Here is a 7,598-nt window from a genome sequence, read left to right as displayed (position 1 = left end):
CAGCCCCCCAAAACGAATCACCCCCCGAAGGACGAAGAAGCCCGACGAACGCGCGAAAACATTTAGAGAGGCCGAGCAAGCACCGGTTAGCGCGAACGCAAATAACAAGCGCAACAGGCAACTTTCGAGGGACATACTTTTCGCAACAAGCTTCCACTAGGAAAGCACAGGCAACTCGTTCGAACGTCAAAGCCAACCAAATGGCAATTACCCGAGGGACAGCTTTTCGCAAGGCACCTTCCACTAGGGAAGGGCAGACAACCCGAAGGCGAGTCGAAGACAACCTAAAGGCGATCACCCGAGGGACATGGAGGAATGCACCAGTGGAGTTCGCTGCACAGGCAGGGATCCCTCCAACTCGCACAAACCGAACACAACTCACGCGCCACGACGTACACTGTGCACCAGCCCCCCAAAACGAATCACCCCCCGAAGGACTAAGAAGCCCAACGAACGCGCGAAAACATTTAGAGAGGCCGAGCAAGCACCGGTTAGCGCGAACGCAACTAACAAGCGCAACAGGCAACTTTCGAGGGACATACTTTTCGCAACAAGCTTCCACTAGGAAAGCACGGGCAACTCGTTCGAACGTCAAAGCCAACCAAATGGCAATTACCCGAGGGACATGCTTTTCGCAAGGCACCTTCCACTAGGGAAGCACAGACAACCCGAAGGCGAGTCCAAGACAACCTAAAGGCGATCACCCGAGGGACATGGAGGAATGCACCAGTGGAGTTCGCTGCACAGGCAGGGATGCGTCCAACTCGCACAAACCGAACACAACTCACGCGCCACGACGTACACTATGCACCAGCCCCCCAAAACGAATCACCCCCCGAAGGACCAAGAAGCCCGACGAACATGCGAAAACATTTAGAGAGGCCGAGCAAGCACCGGTTAGCGCGAACGCAAATAACAAGCGCAACAGGAAACTTCCGAGGGACATACTTTTCGCAACAAGCTTCCACTAGGAAAGCACAGGCAACTCGTTCGAACGTCAAAGCCAACCAAATGGCAATTACCCGAGGGACAGGCTTTTCGCAAGGCACCTTCCACTAGGGAAGCGCAGGCAACCCGAAGGCGAGTCGAAGACAACCTAAAGGCATCACCCGAGGGACATGGAGGAATGCACCAGTGGAGTTCGCTGCACAGGCAGGGATCCCTCCAACTCGCACAAACCAAACACAACTCACGCGCCACGACGTACACTGTGCACCAGCCCCCCAAAACGAATCACCCCCCGAAGGACTAAGAAGCCCGACGAACGCGCGAAAACATTTAGAGAGGCCGAGCAAGCACCGGTTAGCGCGAATGCGAATAACAAACGCAACAGGCAACTTTCGAGGGACATACTTCTCGCAACAAGCTTCCACAAGGAAAGCACAGGCAACTCGTTCGCACGCCAAAGCCAACCAAATGGCAATTTAACCGAGGGACATGCATTTCGCAAGGCAACTTGTACAATTACCCGAGGGACATGGCATGCTTGCCAAGGCCGTGGCATGACATGCTGCTGGCCAAGGCCGGGGCATGCCATGCTGCTGGCCGAGGCCGTGGCAAGGCATGCTGATGGCCGAGGCCGTGGCAAGGCATGCTGATGGCCGAGGCCGTGGCAAGGCATGCTGATGGCCGAGGCCGTGGCGTGGCATGCCATGCTGCTGGACGAGGCCATGGCAAGGCATGCTGCTGGCCAAGGCGTTGGCATGGCATGCTGCTGCTGACCAAGGCTTGGGCTTGCCATGCTGCCGGCCAAGGCCGCGGCATGGCATGCTGCCGGCCAAGGCCGGGGCAGGGCATGCTGCTGGCCAAGGCTTTGGCATGCCATGTTGCTGGCCAAGGCCGTGGCATGGCATGCTGCTGGCCAAGGCCGTGGCATGGCATGCTGGCCAAGGCCGGGGCATGGTAAGCTGCTGGCCAAGGTCGTGGCATGGCACGCTGCTGGCCAAGGCCGGGGCATGGCACGCTGCTGGCCATGGCCGTGGCATGACAAGCTTGCCAAGGCCGGGGCATGGCGTGCTGCTGGCCAAGGCTTTGGCATGCCATGTTGCTGGCCAAGGCCGTGACATGGCATGCTGCTGGCCAAGGCCGTGGCATGACATGCTGGCGAAGGCCGGGGCATGGCATGCTGCTGGCCAAGGCCGTGGCATGGCATGCTGCTGGCCAAGGCCGTGGCATGGCATGCTTGCCAAGGCCAGGGCATGGCATGCTGCTGGCCAAGGCTTTGGCATGCCATGTTGCTGGCCAAGGCTGTGGCATGGCATGCTGGCCTAGGCCAACGTGCCACCGCCACCACCGCGGGCCGCCACTCGACGCATCCCGTGCTTGGCTATGTAGTTTCGATGCCACAAGCCAATGCCACAAGCCAAGCGATGGCATGTGCCAAGCGCCCGCCTAGGCATAGGCGTGGCCTGTGGCCTGGCCATGCTGGCCAGCCTTAAGGGAGGTGCCCCCCCCTTATAATAGCCTGTTAAGCCCTTTTCAATCTGGCAGGAGGAAACATCAACCATGTTTGAGGAGTCATAATGGGGTTTTTTTAAAAAGTAATGGTTTTTTGCCAAAACTTTCAACATGAAAGTTGTATGAAATAATTTAATACACCATAAAAAAAATTATAAAAAAATATTTGGCCACCGGAATATTTTATTTTAATTTATTTCAATTTTAATACTTAAAAAATAATAAAAATTACTAAAAATACTTAAAAAATTCTAGAAAAATTCCAACAATTATAAGATGAGGCGCTAGTAATTATAGTAATTTTTTCAATTATTTTTTTATTTTTTATTTATTTTATTATAATTTTTATGAGTAAATAAATAATTAAAAAGCCCAACGAACGTACAAAAACTCTTAGAGAAACCGAGCAAGCATCGGATAGCTCGAATGCAACAGGCAACTTCCGAGGGACATACTTTTCCCAACAAGCTTCCACTGGGGAAAGCACTAGCAACGTGTTCGCAAGTCAAAGGCAACCAAACGGCTATTACCCGAGGGACATGCATTTCGCAGGGCAACATATACGCAAGTCAAAGCCAAACCAAATGGCAATTACACGAGGGACAGGATTGCTTGCCAAGGGCGTGGCATGCGATGTTCTAGCCCAAGGCCAAGGCACGCCACGCTGCGGGACAAGGCCGTGGCAAGACATGCGGCTGGGCTTGGCCTTGGCATGGCATGCCGCTGGCCTTGGCTGGGCAGCGTTGGCCTTGGCATGGAATGTTGCTGGCTTCGGATGGGCTGCCTTGGCCTTGGCATGGCACGCTGCTGGCCTTGGCCTTGGCATGGCATGCTGGTGGCTTTGGCTGGGCTGCCTTCCCCGGGCCATGCCATGCTGCTGGCCTTGGCCTTGGCATGGCATGCTGGTGGCTTTGGCTGGGCTGCCTTGGCCGTGGCATGGCATGGCATGCTGCTGGCCTTGGCCTTGGCATGGCATGCTGCTGGCTTTGGCTGGGCTGCCTTCGCCGTGGCATGGCATGCTGCTGGCCTTGGCCTTGGCATGGCATGCTGCTGGCTTTGGCTGGGCTGCCTTGGCCGTGGCATGGCATGCTGCTGGCCTTGGCCTTGGCATGGCATGCTGCTGGCTTTGGCTGGGCTGCCTTGGCCTTGGCATGGCATGCTGCTGGCCTTGGCTTGGCATGGCATGCTGCTGGCTTTGGCTGGGCTGCCTTGGCCGTGGCATGGCATGCTGCTGGCCTTGGCCTTGGCATGGCATGCTGCTGGCTTTGGCTGGCCTGCCTTGGCCGTGGCATGGCATGCTGCTGGCCTTGGCCTTGGCATGGCATGCTGCTGGCTTTGGCTGGGCTGCCTTGGCCGTGGCATGGCATGCTGCTGGGCTTGGCCTTGGCATGGCATGCTTGCTGGCTTTGGCTGGGCTGCCTTGGCCTTGGCATGGCATGCTGCTGGCCTTGGCTTGGCATGGCATGCTGCTGGCTTTGGCTGGGCTGCCTTGGCCGTGGCATGGCATGCTGCTGGCCTTGGCCTTGGCATGGCATGCTGCTGGCTTTGGCTGGGCTGCCTTGGCCTTGGCATGGCATGCTGCTGGCCTTGGCTTGGCATGGCATGCTGCTGGCTTTGGCTGGCCTGCCTTGGCCGTGGCATGGCATGCTGCTGGCCTTGGCCTTGGCATGGCATGCTGCTGGCTTTGGCTGGCTTGCCTTGGCCGTGGCATGGCATGCTGCTGGCCTTGGCCTTGGCATGGCATGCTGCTGGCTTTGGCTGGGCTGCCTTGGCCGTGGCATGGCATGCTGCTGGCCTTGGCCTTGGCATGGCATGCTGCTGGCTTTGGCTGGGCTGCCTTGGCCTTGGCATGGCATAGTGCTGGCCTTGGCTTGGCATGGCATGCTGCTGGCTTTGGCTGGGCTGCCTTGGCCGTGGCATGGCATCCTGCTGGCCTTGGCCTTGGCATGGCATGCTGCTGGCTTTGGCTGGCCTGCCTTGGCCGTGGCATGGCATGCTGCTGGCCTTGGCCTTGGCATGGCATGCTGCTGGCTTTGGCTGGGCTGCCTTGGCCGTGGCATGGCATGCTGCTGGCCTTGGCCTTGGCATGGCATGCTGGTGGCTTTGGCTGGGCTGCGTTGGCCTTGGCATGGCATGCTGCTGGCCTTGGCTTGGCATGGCATGCTGCTGGCTTTGGCTGGGCTGCCTTGGCCGTGGCATGGCATGCTGCTGGCCTTGGCCTTGGCATGGCATGCTGGTGGCTTTGGCTGGGCTGCCTTGGCCTTGGCATGGCATGCTGCTGGCCTTGGCTTGGCATGGCATGCTGCAGGCTTTGGCTGGCCTGCCTTGGCCGTGGCATGGCATGCTGCTGGCCTTGGCCGTGGCATGGCATGCTGCTGGCTTTGGCTGGCCAGCCTTGGCCGTGGCATGGCTTGCTGCTGGCCTTGGCCTTGGCATGGCATGCTGCTGGCTTTGGCTGGGCTGCCTTGGCCGTGGCATGGCATGCTGCTGGGCTTGGCCTTGGCATGGCATGCTTGCTGGCTTTGGCTGGGCTGCCTTGGCCTTGGCATGGCATGCTGCTGGCCTTGGCTTGGCATGGCATGCTGCTGGCTTTGGCTGGGCTGCCTTGGCCGTGGCATGGCATGCTGCTGGCCTTGGCCTTGGCATGGCATGCTGCTGGCTTTGGCTGGGCTGCCTTGGCCTTGGCATGGCATGCTGCTGGCCTTGGCCTGGCATGGCATGCTGCTGGCTTTGGCTGGGCTGCCTTGGCCTTGGCATGGCATGCTGCTGGCCTTGGCTTGGCATGGCATGCTGCTGGCTTTGGCTGGGCTGCCTTGGCCTTGGCATGGCATGCTGCTGGCCTTGGCTTGGCATGGCATGCTGCTGGCTTTGGCTGGCCTGCCTTGGCCGTGGCATGGCATGCTGCAGGCCTTGGCCTTGGCATGGCATGCTGCTGGCTTTGGCTGGCCTGCCTTGGCCGTGGCATGGCTTGCTGCTGGCCTTGGCCTTGGCATGGCATGCTGCTGGCTTTGGCTGGCGTGCCTTGGCCGTGGCATGGCATGCTGCTGGCCTTGGCCTTGGCATGGCATGCTGCTGGCTTTGGCTGGGCTGCCTTGGCCGTGGCATGGCATGCTGCTGGCCTTGGCCTTGGCATGGCATGCTGCTGGCTTTGGCTGGGCTGCCTTGGCCTTGGCATGGCATGCTGCTGGCCTTGGCTTGGCATGGCATGCTGCTGGCTTTGGCTGGCCTGCCTTGGCCGTGGCATGGCATGCTGCTGGCCTTGGCCTTGGCATGGCATGCTGCTGGCTTTGGCTGGGCTGCCTTGGCCGTGGCATGGCATGCTGCTGGCCTTGGCCTTGGCATGGCATGCTGCTGGCTTTGGCTGGGCTGCCTTGGCCTTGGCATGGCATGCTGCTGGCCTTGGCTTGGCATGGCATGCTGCTGGCTTTGGCTGGCCTGCCTTGGCCGTGGCATGGCATGCTGCTGGCCTTGGCCTTGGCATGGCATGCTGCTGGCTTTGGCTGGCCTGCCTTGGCCGTGGCATGGCTTGCTGCTGGCCTTGGCCTTGGCATGGCATGCTGCTGGCTTTGGCTGGGCTGCCTTGGACGTGGCATGGCATGCTGCTGGCCTTGGCCTTGGCATGGCATGCTGCTGGCTTTGGCTGGGCTGCCTTGGCCTTGGCATGGCATGCTGCTGGCCTTGGCTTGGCATGGCATGCTGCTGGCTTTGGCGGGGCTGCCTTGGCCGTGGCATGGCATGCTGCTGGCCTTGGCCTTGGCATGGCATGCTGCTGGCTTTGGCTGGGCTGCCTTGGCCTTGGCATGGCATGCTGCTGGCCTTGGCTTGGCATGGCATGCTGCTGGCTTTGGCTGGCCTGCCTTGGCTGTGGCATGGCATGCTGCTGGCCTTGGCCTTGGCATGGCATGCTGCTGGCTTTGGCTGGGCTGCCTTGGCTGTGGCATGGCATGCTGCTGGCCTTGGCCTTGGCATGGCATGCTGCTGGCTTTGGCTGGGCTGCCTTGGCCTTGGCATGGCATGCTGCTGGCCTTGGCTTGGCATGGCATGCTGCTGGCTTTGGCTGGCCTGCCTTGGCCGTGGCATGGCATGCTGCTGGCTTTGGCTGGCCTGCCTTGGCCGTGGCATGGCTTGCTGCTGGCCTTGGCCTTGGCATGGCATGCTGCTGGCTTTGGCTGGGCTGCCTTGGCCGTGGCATGGCATGCTGCTGGCCTTGGCCTTGGCGTGGCATGCTGCTGGCTTTGGCTGGGCTGCCTTGGCCTTGGCATGGCATGCTGCTGGCCTTGGCTTGGCATGGCATGCTGCTGGCTTTGGCTGGGCTGCCTTGGCCGTGGCATGGCATGCTGCTGGCCTTGGCCTTGGCATGGCATGCTGCTGGCTTTGGCTGGGCTGCCTTGGCCTTGGCATGGCATGCTGCTGGCCTTGGCTTGGCATGGCATGCTGCTGGCTTTGGCTGGCCTGCCTTGGCCGTGGCATGGCATGCTGCTGGCCTTGGCCTTGGCATGGCATGCTGCTGGCTTTGGCTGGGCTGCCTTGGCTGTGGCATGGCATGCTGCTGGCCTTGGCCTTGGCATGGCATGCTGCTGGCTTTGGCTGGGCTGCCTTGGCCTTGGCATGGCATGCTGCTGGCCTTGGCTTGGCATGGCATGCTGCTGGCTTTGGCTGGCCTGCCTTGGCCGTGGCATGGCATGCTGCTGGCCTTGGCCTTGGCATGGCATGCTGCTGGCTTTGGCTGGGCTGCCTTGGCCGTGGCATGGCATGCTGCTGGCCTTGGCCTTGGCATGGCATGCTGCTGGCTTTGGCTGGGCTGCCTTGGCCGTGGCATGGCATGCTGCTGGCCTTGGCCTTGGCATGGCATGCTGCTGGCTTTGGCTGGGCTGCCTTGGCCTTGGCATGGCATGCTGCTGGCCTTGGCTTGGCATGGCATGCTGCTGGCTTTGGCTGGCCTGCCTTGGCCGTGGCATGGCATGCTGCTGGCCTTGGCCTTGGCATGGCATGCTGCTGGCTTTGGCTGGGCTGCCTTGGCCGTGGCATGGCATGCTGCTGGCCTTGGCCTTGGCATGGCATGCTGCTGGCTTTGGCTGGGCTGCCTTGGCCTTGGCATGGCATGCTGCTGGCCTTGGCCTTGGCATGGCATGCTGCTGGCT

This window comes from Camellia sinensis, chromosome 14 (assembly GCF_055761805.1).
Source record: "Camellia sinensis isolate YWXY chromosome 14, ASM5576180v1, whole genome shotgun sequence".
NCBI lineage: Eukaryota > Viridiplantae > Streptophyta > Magnoliopsida > Ericales > Theaceae > Camellia > Camellia sinensis.
The sequence above is the reverse complement of the archived record's forward strand: the minus strand, read 5'-3'. Positions refer to the sequence as shown.